Source organism: Arachis hypogaea, chromosome 3 (assembly GCF_003086295.3).
Source record: "Arachis hypogaea cultivar Tifrunner chromosome 3, arahy.Tifrunner.gnm2.J5K5, whole genome shotgun sequence".
Lineage (NCBI taxonomy): Eukaryota > Viridiplantae > Streptophyta > Magnoliopsida > Fabales > Fabaceae > Arachis > Arachis hypogaea.
This window is the reverse complement of record NC_092038.1, coordinates 57,374,863-57,390,893: the sequence shown is the minus strand read 5'-3', so window position 1 is coordinate 57,390,893 and position 16,031 is coordinate 57,374,863. Positions and strand designations below refer to the sequence as shown.

At 40.3% G+C, this 16,031-nt stretch overlaps 1 non-coding gene across 1 annotated transcript; it reads right to left on the bottom strand.

Moving 5' to 3' along the window:
* Positions 1-15,637: 15,637 nt before the first annotated feature.
* On the bottom strand, positions 15,638-15,745 carry LOC112793020 (small nucleolar RNA R71). Its single transcript, XR_003197732.1, has one exon. It is a non-coding gene; the product is annotated as a small nucleolar RNA R71 (small nucleolar RNA).
* Positions 15,746-16,031: the final 286 nt, after the last annotated feature.

The following is a 16,031-nucleotide window of genomic DNA, read 5'->3' as shown; positions in this document are numbered from 1 at the left end:
TAGAGGCACTTCAAGACCGTTTAAAACAACTGGAAGAAGAAGCCCTACATCAATGAGAGCCTGAGAAGGACCTACAAAGGGAGATAAAGCGACGCCATAAATTGGAGGACAAACTCCTAAAACTCGAAGCCGATCTCAAGGCCAAAGCTAATCGATCCTCTCATGAGGATAGCTCCTGCAAGGACCAGGATCCATTCACCAAAGAGATCATGAAAGCTAAAGGACCCAAAGGACATCAAAGCTCCAGACAAGACACCACACGACGGCACATCAGATTCAAGACATCATCTTAGCAATTTCAGAAGCAGGATGTATCTCACAGAGGCCTCAGATGCAATCCGTTATTCTCCATCCAAAAGGACAAAGCCAAACACGCACCGAGCCTATTAGGGATCAAGCAAGGAGATCGAGAGAGCCTTCGCAACTACATGAAAAGATTCAATAAAATATGTCTGGGCATACAAAGTCTGCCAACAGAAGCAGCTATCAAGGGGCCTCATCAATGGTCTACGAGAAAGACCTTTTAGCCACTCAATATCTAAGAAGCACCCAAACATCTCTGAATGAGGTACAAGAACGAGCAGAGAAGTACATCAACATGGAGGAAAACTCTCGACTAGGAGAGATCTCAAAAACAGAACATTTCTACCCGTCTCGGGATAAGGATAATGAGTCCAAGAAAAAAGAAGATCAATATGGAGAGAAGCCTAGAAAATACCACAATTACACCCCTTCGGGTGTCTCTTGTGGATGTCTACCATGAAATATGCAACACTGAGAAAGATCCCACCACCTCGCCCAATCCAAAACCAAAGAGGTCGGACGCGTTGAAGGTCCACCTCACACCGAAGAGGTCGGACGCGTTGAAGGTCCACCTCACACCAAAAAGGTCGGACAAAGTTGAAGGTCCATCTCACACCAAAGAGGTCAGACAAACTTGAAGGTCCATCTCACACCAAAGAGGTCGGACGCATTGAAGGTCCACCTCACACCAAAGAGGTCGCATGAGTCGAAACGTCTCACACCAAAGAGGTCGGACGAGTTGAACGTCCACCTCACACCCCAGAGAGACATGTTCATGGAGGATTCGCAGGAGGAGGGATATTAAGGAAGGGAGAGAGGTTTGAATAGGACAACGGGGTGCAAACAAGCCTTCCGAGATTTTAAAAATTCTTGGGGCAACCACCCATTCTTACCCAACCAAGGGAAAGTGAAAAGCTCATATTATACCTCGTAGTGGAAAGTCGGGCAATAGCCTCATCACCAGTTAAAGAAGACAAAAGTGGGCAACAACCCGTCTACTTCATCATCAAGGCTCTACAAGGGGCCGAACTAAACTATCAAAAGATAGAAAAGTTCGCCTACGCCCTCATATTCTCTTCTCGACAACTCCGCCCATATTTTCAAGCTTACACTATTAGAGTTCGGACCAACCAGCCCATAAAAGGCATCCTACAGAAAACAGACTTAGCTGGAAGAATCCTACAGTAGGCAATTGAGTTATCCGAATTCGATCTTCGACATGAAGCTCAGACAGCCATCAAATCACAGTATCTGGCCAATTTCATTACAGAGTACACTGACACCCCGAGAACTCCTACAAAATAGAAACTCTACATGGACGACTCTTCAAACAAAACCGGGAGTGGTGCGAGTGTAATTATAGAAAGCGATTAGGGAAGCCAAATCAAGCTAAATGACCAAGCTGAATACGAGGCACTATTGACTGGTTTAAGGATAGCTAAGAAGGTAGGAGCTTACCATGTCCAGTGATTCACAAGTAGTCACCTCACAAATAGAAGGGAACAACCAAGCTGAGGATCCTACTGAAAAAATACCTCGGGTAATTTGGGGGACCCTGGACAAAACCAGAAAATAGCTCAGACAATTTAGGGGACCCTGGACAAAAACAAAAAATAGCTCGGACATTTCAGGGAATATGAAGTCCGATATATACCTCGGGAGCAGAATGCCCGAGCTGATGCACTTTCAAAACTAGCTAACACCAAACCAGGGGGCAATAACAAGAAGCCTCATCCAGGCTACATTACGAGACCACAACAAGGAAGGAAAACAAACCCTCTCCTCAGGGTCCAGCAACACCAGCTCATAATTCTCCTCCTCATCTCTATCCTTACAAATTCTACAGAACCTCCTAAATCGCACACAGTACTCAGGGTCAGCCACAATAACACGCATTACAACTATGGAATCCAGTCAATTAGACATGCCGTCCGGGATCTTAGTAGACATCTCAGCAATATTTTTTCAAGAAGACATAGGTCAACCATGGGGTTATTACCAAACAACTTGGATAAATAAGGAAACAACTCGGACAGTAATAACAAAACATCAGATATCAGATACAGTAGTAAAAGAGAAACCCCAGGACTCACACGAAAGTCCAGGGGCACCCTTTGAAGGCAACAACAGGGCAAGAACACAGAGAAGAGAAGGTGACAATCTATACCCAAACAGTCCGAACACCTCTCAAATAAAAGGTGAACACAAAAGCTCGAACTTTTGTACAAAAGGAGTCAGGCAACAATGAAAAGAAACAGGAACAGCAACCAAATCCTAAGCAAAGCACACATTCTCCTCAAAAGGCGATCGACAAAAGAAAAGTTACAACAAATGATCAAAGACGCAAACTTTTTGCAGAAAGAACCAAAGTTCTTCAGATCAAAAGGGAGCTTGGGCTAAAGAGCTCCCACAAGTCCTATGGGTATATCGAACAACTCCACACTTCACCACGCGGAGTGAAGGTGATGAGCGGATAATTTGTACGCTTTTTGGCACTGTTTTTAGTATGTTTTTAGTATGATCTAGTTGGTTTTTAGTATATTTTTGTTAGTTTTTAGTTAAAATTCACTTTTCTGGACTTTACTATGAGTTTGTGTGTTTTTCTGTGATTTCAGGTATTTTCTGGCTGAAATTGAGGGACCTGAGCAAAAATCTGATTCAGAGACTGAAAAGGACTGCAGATGCTGTTGGATTCTGACCTCCCTGCACTCGAAGTGGATTTTCTGGAGCTACAGAAGCCCAATTGGCGCGCTCTCAACGGCGTTGGAAAGTAGACATCCTGGGCTTTCCAGCAATATATAATAGTCCATACTTTGCCCAATATTTGATGGCCCAAACCGGCGTTCAAAGTCACCCTCAGAATTTCCAGCGTTAAACACCGGAACTGGCATAAAAATTGGAGTTAAACGCCCAAACTGGCACCAAAGCTGGCGTTTAACTCCAGAAAGAGTCTCTACACGAAAATGCTTCAATGCTCAGCCCAAGCACACACCAAGTGGGCCCGGAAGTGGATTTTTATGTCATTTACTCATTTCTGTATACCCTAGGTAACTAGTTCACTATTAATAGGATCTTTTGACATTGTATCGGTACCTCATGACACTTTACACGTTTCTTTGTGTACCTTCTACGACATGAGTCTCTAAACCCCATGGTTGGGGGTGAGGAGCTCTGCTGTGTCTTGATGGATTAATGCAATTACTACTGTTTTCCATTCAATCATGCTTGCTTCCATTCTAAGATATTACATGGTCTTAAACCGGATGAATGTGATGATCCGTGACACTCATCATCATTCTCAACTATGAACGTGTGCCTGACAACCACCTCCGTTCTATCTTAGATTAAGTAGATATCTCTTGGATTCTTTAATCAGAATCTTCGTGGTATAAGCTAGAACTGATGGCGGCATTCAAGAGAATCCGGAAGGTCTAAACCTTGTCTGTGGTATTCTGAGTAGGATTCAATGATTGAATGACTGTGACGAGCTTCAAACTCCTGAGGGCTGGGCGTTAGTGACAGACGCAAAAGAATCACTGGATTCTATTCCGGCCTGATTGAGAACCGACAGATGGATAGCCGTGCCGTGACAGGGTGCGTTGAACATTTCCACTGAGAGGATGGGAGGTAGCCACTGACAACGGTGAAACCCTTGCATACAGCTTGCCATGGAAGGAGCCTTGCGTGTTTGAAGAAGAAGACAGTAGGAAAGCAGAGGTTCAGAAGACGGAGCATCTCCAAAACCTCAACATATTCTCATCACTGCAATTCAAGTACCTGTTTTATGTTCTTTTGCTTTTTACAATCAATCCTGATAATCTTTGATATCCTGACTAAGAGTTACAAGGTAACCATAGCTTGCTTCAAGCCGACAATCTCCGTGGGATCAACCCTTACTCACGTAAGGTATTACTTGGACGACCCAGTGCACTTGCTGGTTAGTTGTGTGGGATTGCAAAGTGTGATTGCAATTTCGTGCACCAAGTTTTTGGCGCCGTTGCCGGGGATTGTTCGAGTTTGGACAACTGACGGTTTATCTTGTTGCTTAGATTAGGACTGTTTTATTTTTGTTGGTTTAGAGTCTTTTATTTGAGTTTAATTTTATATTTTAAGTTTGGTGTCTTCTTTGTGTTTTCCTTTAAGTTTTCGAAAGTTTGTGTTTGATTTTCTAAAAATTTTAAGTTTGGTGTCTTTTTTGGCTTTTACTCACTTAAAAATTTTTCAAAAATTTGTTCTTGGTGTTCATCTTGATCCTCAAAGTGTTCTTGGTGTTCATCTTGACATTCAAAGTTTTCTTGTTTGTTCTCTTTGTTTTGATCTAAAATTTCTAAGTTTAGTGTCGTTCTGTTGTTTTTCTCTTTCCTCATTAAAATTTAAAAATAAAAAAATATTCTTTCCTTGTTTTACTCATAATTTTCAAAATTTTGCATTAAATTAGTCAAAGATTTTCAAAATCATATCTTTTCAATCATTTTTATTTGCAATCATATCTTCTCAATCATATCTTTTTCAAAATAATTCTCAATCATATCTTTTTAATTAATTAATTAATTTAGTTTTCAATTTGCTTTGATTTTATTTTTCAAAATTTTATTTTATTTTCCATTTATTTTCTTTTATTATTTTCGGTCACTTTTAATTAAAAAAAAAAAACTTTACTTGTGAATCCATATCATATTCCCTTTCTCCATCATGGACCTAAGTGGAATTGAACAGTCCAGAAGGACTCTGGGGTCATATGCTAACCCCATTACAGCTGCATATGGGAGTAGCATCTGTATACCTCCCATTAAAGCAAGCAGCTTTGAGCTAAATCCTCAACTCATTATCATAGTGCAGCAAAATTGCCAGTATTCCGGTCTTCTAGAGGAAGAACCTACTGAGTTTCTGGCACAATTCTTACAACTTGCTGACACAGTACGTGATAAAGAGGTGGATCAGGATGTCTACAGATTATTACTGTTTCCATTTGCTGTAAAAGATCAAGCTAAGAGGTGGTTAAATAACCAACCTACAGCAAGCATAAAGACATGGAAACAGTTATCAGACAAATTCCTGAGTCAATTTTACCCTCCAAAAAGGATGACACAGCTAAGGCTAGACATCCAAGGCTTTAAACAAGAGGATAATGAATCCTTTTATAATGCCTGGGAGAGGTATAGAGGTATGCTAAGAAAATGCCCCTCTGAAATGTTTTCATAGTGGGTACAGTTAGACATCTTCTACTATGGGCTTACAGAAAAAGCTCAGATGTCTCTAGACCACTCAACTGGTGGATCTATACATATGAGGAAGACGATTGAGGAGGCTCAAGAGCTTATAGATACTGTTGCTAGAAATCAACATTTGTACTCTAGCAATGAGTTCTCTACAAAAGAAGAAGTTATGGCAGTAGCCACTGATCCTAATCCTCAAGAACAGATGGTTGAGCTTAATCAGCAATTACACCTGATGACAAAACAGTTAGCAGAATTTAAAGAGATGCTCCAAGAGACTAAAATTGCTAACAAGAACATGGAATCACAGTTGAATCAGGCAAAACAGCAGCTATCTAAACAGATAACAGAAGAATGCCAAGCAGTTCAACTGAGGAGTGGGAAGACACTGAATAACACTGCTCAAAGTAGCAAAAAGTCAGTAAAGGAACAATTGACGGAGGATAGCCAAACCACTATCCAAAATCCCTCTGAGGACAGTAAGAGCCCAGAGAGGAATACTATTGGCGTTCAAACGCCAGAAAAGGAAGGAAAGCTGGCGTTAAACGCCCATTCCCTGCCCAGTTCTGGCGTTCAAACGCCAGAAAAGGGGGAAAAGTTGGCGTTAAACGCCCATTTTTCACCCAATCCTGGCGTTCAAACGCAAAAGGGGAACCAGACACCTGAGAGTGCTGATAGTAACCCCTCTAAAAAGACTTCTCCAACCACTTCTGTAAGGAATAAACCTACAGCAATTAAGGTTAAAGAATATAGAGCCAAGATGCCTTATCCTCAGAAACTCCGCCAAGCAGAACAGGATAAGCAATTTGCCCGCTTTGCAGACTATCTAAGGACTCTTGAAATAAAGATTCCGTTTGCAGAGGCACTTAAGCAAATACCTTCTTATGCTAAGTTCATGAAAGAGATCTTAAGTCATAAGAAGGATTGGAGAGAAACTGAAAAAGTTTTTCTCACTGAAGAATGCAGTGCAGTCATATTAAAGAGCTTACCAGAGAAGCTTAAAGATCCTGGAAGCTTTATGATACCATGCACATTAGAGGGTACTTGTACCAAGAAAGCTCTATGTGATCTTGGGGCAAGTATCAACCTAATACCTGCATCCACTATCAGAAAGCTTGGCTTGAATGAAGAAGTCAAACCAACCAGGATATGTCTCCAACTTGCTGATGGCTCCATTAAATACCCATCAGGCATAATTGAGGACATGATTGTCAAGGTTGGGCCATTTGCCTTTCCCACTGACTTTGTAGTGCTGGAAATGGAGGAGCAAAAGAGTGCAACTCTCATTCTAGGAAGACCTTTCCTAGCAACTGGACGGACCCTCATTGATGTCCAAAAAGGGGAATTAACCCTGAGAGTCAATGAGGATGAGTTCAAGTTGAATGTTGTCAAAGCTATGCAGCATCCAGACACATCAAATGACTGCATGAGCACTGATATTATTGACTCTTTGGTGGAGGAGGTCAATATGACTAAAAGTCTTGAATCAGAGCTAGATGACATCTTTAAAGATGTTCAGCCTGATCTGGAGGAACTAAAGGAAATAAAAGAAATTCTGAAAATTCCTCAGGAAGAAGATAAGCCTCCTAAACCAGAGCTCAAGCCACTACCACCATCCCTGAAATATGCATTTCTGGGAGAAGGTGACACTTTTCCAGTGATCATAAGCTCTGCTTTAAATCCACAGGAAGAGGAAGCACTAATTCAAGTGCTAAGGACACACAAGACAGCTCTTGGGTGGTCCATAAGTGATCTTAAGGGCATTAGCCCAGCAAGATGCATGCACAAGATCCTATTGGAGGATGATGCTAAGCCAGTGGTTCAACCACAAAGGCGGCTAAATCCAGCCATGAAGGAGATGGTGCAGAAAGAGGTCACTAAGTTACTAGAGGCTGGGATTATTTATCCTATTTCTGATAGCCCCTGGGTGAGCCCTGTCCACGTTGTCCCTAAGAAGGGAGGCATGACAGTGGTTTATAATGAAAAGAATGAACTCATTCCTACAAGAACAGTTACAGGGTGGCGCATGTGTATTGACTACAGAAGGCTCAATACAGTCACCAGAAAGGATCATTTTCCTTTACCATTCATAGACCAGATGCTAGAGAGACTAGCAGGTCATGAATACTACTGCTTTTTGGACGACTACTCAGGTTACAACCAAATTGCAGTAGATCCTCAGGACCAAGAGAAAACAGCATTTACATGTCCTTCCGGAGTATTTGCCTACAGAAGGATGCCTTTTGGTCTGTGCAATGCACCTGCAACATTTTAGAGGTGCATGCTCTCTATCTTCTCAGATATGGTAGAGAAATTTCTGAAAGTCTTCATGGATGACTTTTCAGTATTTGTAGACTCATTCAGCTCCTGCCTTAACCATCTAGCACTTGTTCTGAAAAGATGCCAAGAGACCAACCTAGTTTTAAACTGGGAAAAATGTCACTTTATGGTGACTGAAGGGATTGTCCTTGGGCATAAAATTTCAAACAAGGGAATAGAGGTGGATCAAGCTAAAGTTGAAGTAATTGAAAAATTACCACCACCTACCAATGTTAAGGCAATCAGAAGCTTTCTGGGGCATGCAGGATTCTACAGAAGGTTTATAAAGGATTTTTCAAAAATTGCCAAACCTCTGAGTAATCTGCTAGCTGCTGACACACCATTTGTGTTTGACACACAGTGTCTGCAGGCATTTGAGACCCTGAAAGCCAAGCTAGTCACAGCACCAGTCATCTCTGCACCAGACTGGACATTGCCATTCGAACTAATGTGTGATGCCAGTGACCATGCCATTGGTGCAGTGTTGGGACAGAGGCATAATAAGCTTCTGCACGTCATTTATTATGGCAGCCGTATTCTAAATGATGCACAGAAGAACTACACAACCATAGAAAAGGAGTTACTTGCAGTGGTTTATGCCATTGACAAGTTCAGATCTTATTTAGTAGGATCAAAAGTGATTGTGTACACTGACCATGCTGCTCTTAAATATCTACTCACAAAGCAGGATTCAAAACCCAGGCTCATAAGATGGGTGTTGCTTCTGCAAAAGTTTGATATAGAAATAAGTGACAGAAAAGGGACAGAGAATCAAGTAGCTGATCACCTGTCAAGGATAGAACCAGTAGCAGGAGCATCCCTCCATCCTACTGAGATCTCTGAAACCTTTCCGGATGAGAAATTGTTTGCTATTCAGGAAGCTCCGTGGCTTGCAGACAGTGCAAACTATAAGACTCAAGGTTCTCCTTCTGTAACCATGGAGAGGAAGCATGAAGAGCTTCTCTCAAAACAGAGTCAAACAGAGCCCCCACAGTCAAACTATAAGTTTGGTGTTAGGAGGCCACCACCAACTTCTAAGTTTGGTGTTGAACCCCCACATTCAAACTCTAAGTTTGGTGTTGGGAGGTTCCAACATTGCTCTGAACATCTGTGAGGCTCCATGAGAGCCCACTGTCAAGCTACTGACATTAAAGAAGCGCTTGTTGGGAGGCAACCCAATGTTATATTTATTATTTTTCCTTTGTTATTTTATGTTTTCTATAGGTTGATGATCATGGAAAGTCACAAAATCAATTGAAAAAGTAGAAACAGAATGAAAAACAGAAAGAAAAACAGCACACCCTGGAGGAAAACTTGCTGGCGTTTAAACGCCAGTAAGGGCAGCAAATGGGCGTTTAACGCCCAGTCTGGCACCATTCTGGGCGTTTAACGCCAGAAAAGGGCACCAGACTGGTGTTAAACGCCAGAAATGGGCACCAGCCCGGTGTTTAACGCCAGGATTGGCAGGAGGAGCATTTTTGCTTGCCACTTGGTGCAGGGATGAATTATCCTTGATACCTCAGGATCTGTGGACCCCACAGGATCCCCACCTACCCCACCACTCTCTCTTCTTTCTTCTTTTGCTCGAGGGCGAGCAAACCTTCTAAGTTTGGTGTGGTAAAAGCGTTGCTTTTTGTTTCTACATAACCATTTATGGCACCTAAGGCCGGAGAAATCTCTAGAAGGAGGAAGGGGAAGGCAAAAGCTTCCACCTCCGAGCCATGGGAGATGGAGAGATTCATCTCAAGGGATGCACTTTCCTCCATAAAACTATTGGGAGCAAATCAACACCTCCCTAGGAGAATTGAGTTCCAACATGGGACAACTAAGGGTGGAGCACCAAGAACATTCTGTCCTCCTCCATGAAATTAAAGAAGATCATAGAATCATGAGAGAGGAGCAACAAAGGCAAGGAAGAGACATTGAGGAGCTCAAGCACTCCATAAGATCTTCAAGAGGAAGAACAAGCCGCCATCACTAAGGTGGACCCGTTCTTTAATCTCCTTGTTCTTTATTTTCTATTTTTCGAATCTTTATGCTTATGTTTATCCATGTTTGTGTCTTATTACATGATCATTAGTATCTTAGTGTCTATGCCTTAAAGCTATGAATGTCTTATGAATCCATCACCTCTCTTAAATGAAAAATGCTTTAATCACAAAAGAACAAGAAGTACAGGATTTCGAATTTATCCTTGAAACCAGTTGAATTAGTTTGATGTGGTGACAATACTTTTTGTTTTCCGAATGAATGCTTGAACAGTGCATATGTCTTTTGAATTTGTTGTTTTGAGAATGTTAAAATTGTTGGCTCTTGAAAGAATGATGGAAAAAGAGAACTGCTATTGAGGATCTGAAAAATCATCAAAGTGATTCTTGAAGCAATAAAAAGCAGTGAATACAAAAAAAAACGAAAAAAAAGGAGAAGAAATAGTAGAAAAAGAAGGAAATAAAGTTGTGATCCAAGGCAAAAAGAGTGTGCTTAAGAACCCTGGACACCTCTAATTAGGGACTCTAGCAAAGCTGGGTCATAATCTGAAAAGGTTCACCCAAGTATGTGTCTGTGGCATGTATGTATCCGGTGGTAATACTGGATGACAGAGTGCTTTGGGCCACAGCCAAGACTCATGGCATAGCTATGTTCAAGAATCATTATACTTAACTAGGAGAATCAATAACACTATCTGAGTTCTGAGTTCCTATAGATGCCAATCATTCTGAACTTCAAAGGATAGAGTGAGGTGCCAAAACTGTTCGGAAGCAAAAAGCTACTAGTCCCGCTCATCTAATTGGAGCTGAGTTTTCTTGATATTTTGGAGTCTATAGTATATTCTCTTCTTTTTATCCTAATTGATTTTCAGTTGCTTGGGGACAAGCAACAATTTAAGTTTGGTGTTGTGATGAGCGGATAATTTGTACGCTTTTTGGCACTATTTTTAGTATGTTTTTAGTATGATCTAGTTGGTTTTTAGTATATTTTTGTTAGTTTTTAGTTAAAATTCACTTTTCTGGACTTTACTATGAGTTTGTGTATTTTTCTGTGATTTCAGGTATTTTCTGGCTGAAATTGAGGGACCTGAGCAAAAATCTTATTCAGAGACTGAAAAGGACTGCAGATGTTGTTGGATTCTGACCTCCCTGCACTCGAAGTGGATTTTCTGGAGCTACAGAAGCCCAATTGGCGCGCTCTCAACGGCTTTGGAAAGTAGACATCCTGGGCTTTCCAGCAATATATGATAGTCCATACTTTGCCCAATATTTGATGGCCCAAACCGGCGTTCAAAGTCACCCTCAGAATTTCCAGCGTTAAACGCCGGAACTGGCATAAAAATTGGAGTTAAACGCCCAAACTGGCACCAAAGCTGGCGTTTAACTCCAGAAAGAGTCTCTACACGAAAATGCTTCAATGCTCAGCCCAAGCACACACCAAGTGGGCCCGGAAGTGGATTTTTATGTCATTTACTCATTTCTGTATACCCTAGGTTACTAGTTCACTATTAATAGGATCTTTTGACATTGTATCGGTACCTCATGACACTTTACACGTTTCTTTGTGTACCTTCTACGGCATGAGTCTCTAAACCCCATGGTTGGGGGTGAGGAGCTCTGCTGTGTCTTGATGGATTAATGCAATTACTACTGTTTTCCATTCAATCATGCTTGCTTCCATTCTAAGATATTACTTGTTCTTAAACTGGATGAATGTGATGATCCGTGACACTCATCATCATTCTCAACTATGAACGTGTGCCTGACAACCACCTCCGTTCTACCTTAGATTAAGTAGATATCTCTTGGATTCCTTAATCAGAATCTTCGTGGTATAAGCTAGAACTGATGGCGGCATTCAAGAGAATCCGGAAGGTCTAAACCTTGTCTGTGGTATTCTGAGTAGGATTCAATGATTGAATGACTGTGACGAGCTTCAAACTCCTGAGGGCTGGGCGTTAGTGACAGACGCAAAAGAATCACTGGATTCTATTCCAGCCTGATTGAGAACCGACAGATGGATAGCCGTGCCGTGACATGGTGCGTTGAACATTTCCACTGAGAGGATGGTAGGTAGCCACTGACAACGGTGAAACCCTTGCATACAGCTTGCCATGGAAGGAGCCTTGCGTGTTTGAAGAAGAAGACAGTATGAAAGCAGAGGTTCAGAAGACAAAGCATCTCCAAAACCTCAACCTATTCTCATCACCGCAATTCAAGTACCTGTTTTATGTTCTTTTGCTTTTTACAATCAATCCTGATAATCTTTGATATCCTGACTAAGAGTTACAAGGTAACCATAGCTTGCTTCAAGCCGACAATCTCCGTGGGATCGACCCTTACTCACGTAAGGTATTACTTGGACGACCCAGTGCACTTGCTGGTTAGTTGTGCGGGATTGCAAAGTGTGATTGCAAAGCAATGAAGAAACAAGCCAGACAGATGCTTGAGCACAACTTCCAAAGAGATCAAAGATCTGAAAAGCACGATCTCATGGAACGATCGAACTCAAGCAGGGGCACTGTTCATACCCTGGGTCAAGCTGTCCGACCCGGGGTGTTTAGCAACAAGCCGACCGACCTCTTTAGGTCAGACTATCTGACCTCTTCTCAAAGAGCTCGGCCAATGCCCGACCTCTTTTCAAAGAGCTCGGCCAAATCCCCAAAGGAGCCCAAAGCAAGCCCAAAATGGAGGAACACAGCCCAATCTAAAGGCAGCCAAAGCCCAGAAAGATAAAGGTGGTTCCCCTAAAGATAAGATGACCTCACTCAAAGATAAAGATAAGATAAGATAAGATAACTATCTTATCTCCAGAAAGGTCACTCCTCACCATTATAAATACACTGGAGCACCCAGGTATAACTCATACTCTGATTCTACTCAATACCTGCTTAATACCCTTGCTAACTTAAGCATCGGAGTCCCTTCCAGGTACCCCCCACCCTCCGGGGACGAAGGATCAGCAGCACCGCCAAGCCCAACAAGTCGGACACGACAACTCCGGCCACCATCTCTAAACAGGTCGGACACAACACCTCCGACCAGTACAGAAGATCTCATCCGAGATCGACCTTCAGTTTCAGGTAACCCTTGGAACAATATCTGTGCATGGTATTTTTCATCCGAGACGAGAAATCTTACAGTTGATTAGCCGTACAGAAACCATAGAGGACCATTTTTACTGAGAGGACAGGAAGTAGCCATTGACAATGGTGACATCCAGCATACAGCTTGCCATAGAAAGGAGTATGAAGGATTGGATGAAGGTAACAGGAAAGCAGAGATTCAGAAGGAACAATGCATCTCCATACGCTTATCTGAAATTCCCACCAATGAATTACATAAGTATCTCTATCTTTATTTTAAGTTTATTTATCTTTTACATTATTAAAACTCCATAACCATTTGAATCCGCCTGACTGAGATTTACAAGATGACCATAGCTTGCTTCAAGCCGACAATCTCCGTGGGATCGACCCTTACTCACGTAAGGTTTATTACTTGGACGACCCAGTGCACTTGCTGCTTAGTTATGCGAAGTTGTGAAAAAGAGTTGAGATTACAATTGTGCATACCAAGTTGTTGGCGCCATTGAGATCACAATTTCGTGCACCATGCACCAAGTTTTTGGTGCCGTTTCCGGGGATTTTTCGAGTTTGGACAACTGATGGTTCATCTAGTTGCTTAGATTGGGTAATTTTATTTTATGTTTAAGCTTTTTATTTTTATTTTCGAAAAATACAAAAAATTGATAAATTCATAAAAAACCAAAAAAAATATTGTGTTTCTTGTTTGAGTCTAGTGTCAAATCCTAAGTTTGATGTCAATTGCATGTTTTTAATTTTCTCAAGTTTTCGAAAAAAATTCATGCATTGTGTTCTTCATTAATCTTCAAGTTGTTCTTGATGATTTTCCTTGTTCTGATCTTTAACTTCTCCTGTTTTGTGTCTTTTCTTATTTTTCAGATGCATTTTCAAATCCATAGTGTCTAAACATTAAAAATTTCTAAGTTTGGTGTCTTGCATATCTTTCTTTTCTTAAAAATTTTCAAAAAATATGTCATTGATATTCATCATGATCTTCAAAGTGTTCTTGGTGTTCATCTTGACATTCAAAGTATCCTTGCATGCATTACTTGTTTTGATCTTGCATTTTTATGTTTATTTCATTTTGTTATTTTTCTCTCTCTTCATCAAAAATTCAAAAATAAAAAATATCTCTTTTCAAGTAAATAATACAGAGAAATGAAGATTCAGAACATACAGCAGAAGAATCACAGAGAAAAAGCTGGGCGTTTAGAAAAACATCCAATATGGAAGGAATTCTGGCGTTTAATGCCAGCCAGGGCATCTGGCTGGGTGTTAAACGCCCAAAAAGGTAGCATTCTGGGCGTTAAACGCCAGAATGGATAGCATCCTGGGCGTTTAACGCCAGGATGAGACAGGGGAGGTAATTTCGTTTCAAATTCAATTTTTTTTCAAATTTTCATGTTTTAATTCTTAATTTTAAAATCTTATCTTTCCACATTTTCAAAAATCCTTGCTAACAATTAATGTTTTGATTCAAATTTTCAAGTTTGTTACTTTCTTGTTAAGAAATGTTCAATCTTTGAATTCTAGAATCATATCTTTTAGTTTCTTGTTAGTCAAGTCATCAATTTTAAAAATCAAATATTTTTAATTGCCTTTTTAATTTTCTTTTCAACCATATTTTTTTAAAAAATCAAATTTTTTTCAACCATATCTTTTCAATAATATCTTTTTAAAAAAATCAAATTTTCTTCAATCATATCTTTTCAATCATATCTTTTTAAAATCATATCTTTTTGAATCAAATCTTTTTCAAACATATCTTTTAAATTTGATTTCAAAATCTTTTTTTAACTTCTTATCTTTTCAAAATTATTTTCAAATCTTTTCCAACTAATTACTATTTCTTATCTTTTTCAAAATCACCTAACCACTTTTTCACTTTCAATTTTCGAAAATCACTAACCCTTTTTTGCAAAAATCTTTTTAATTAACTAATTATTTTAAATTCTAATTTTCTGTTATTTCTTTTAAAATTTTCAAAAACTCTTTCTCTCTCATCTCTTTCTATTTATTTTATTTAATTGCTAACATTCCTCCTCCACTCATCTAAAAAATTTTCGAACTCACCTCCTCTCTCTTTTCATTCTTCTACTCCTTTTTCTCTGATACATTAAGGAATCTCTATACTGTGACATAGAGGATTTCACTACCCCCTTTTGTTCTCTTCTTTTTCATATGAGCAGAAACAGGGATAAAAACATTCTTGTTGAAGCTGATCCTGAACCTGAAAGGACTCTGAAGAAGAAGCTAAGAGAAGCTAAAGCACAACACTCCAGAGAGGACCTTACAGAGAACTTCGAAAAAGAAGCAGACATGGCAGTCGAACCCAACAACAATGCCAGAGATGCAAGGAAGATTCTTTGTGACTATACTGCACCAACTTCCAACTTCTATGGAAGAAGCATCTCAATTCCTGCCATTGGAGCAAACAAGTTTGAGCTTAAGCCTCAATTAGTTTCTCTAATGCAGCAGAATTGCAAGTTTTATGGACTTCCATCGGAAGATCCTCATAAGTTCTTAGCTGAATTCTTGCAGATCTGTGATACTATTAAGACCAATTAGGTTGATCCCGAGGTCTACAGACTTTTGCTTTTTCCCCTTTGGTGTAAGAGACAGAGCTAGGATATGATTAGATTCACAACCTAGAGAAAGCCTAAACTCTTAGGACAAGTTGGTCAATACTTTCTTGACCAAATTTTTTCTACCTCAAAAGATGAGCAAGCTTAGAGTGGAAGTCCAAACCTTCAAACAAAAAGAAGGTGAATCCCTCTATGAAGCTTAGGAAAGATACAAGCAATTAACCAAAAGGTGTCCTTCTGACATGCTTCCCGAATGGAGCATCATATGTATATTCTATGATGGTCTGTCTGAATTATCTAAGATGTCATTGGACCATTCCGCTGGTGGATCTCTTCATTTGAAAACACCTGCAGAAGCCCAGGAACTCATTGAGATGGTTGCAAATAACTAATTCATGTACACTTCTAAAAAAAATCCTGTGAATAATGAGATGACTCAGAAGAAAGGAGTTCTTGAGATTGATACTCTGAATGCCATATTGGCTCAGAACAAGATATTGACTCAGCTAATCAACATGATTTCTGAGAATCTGA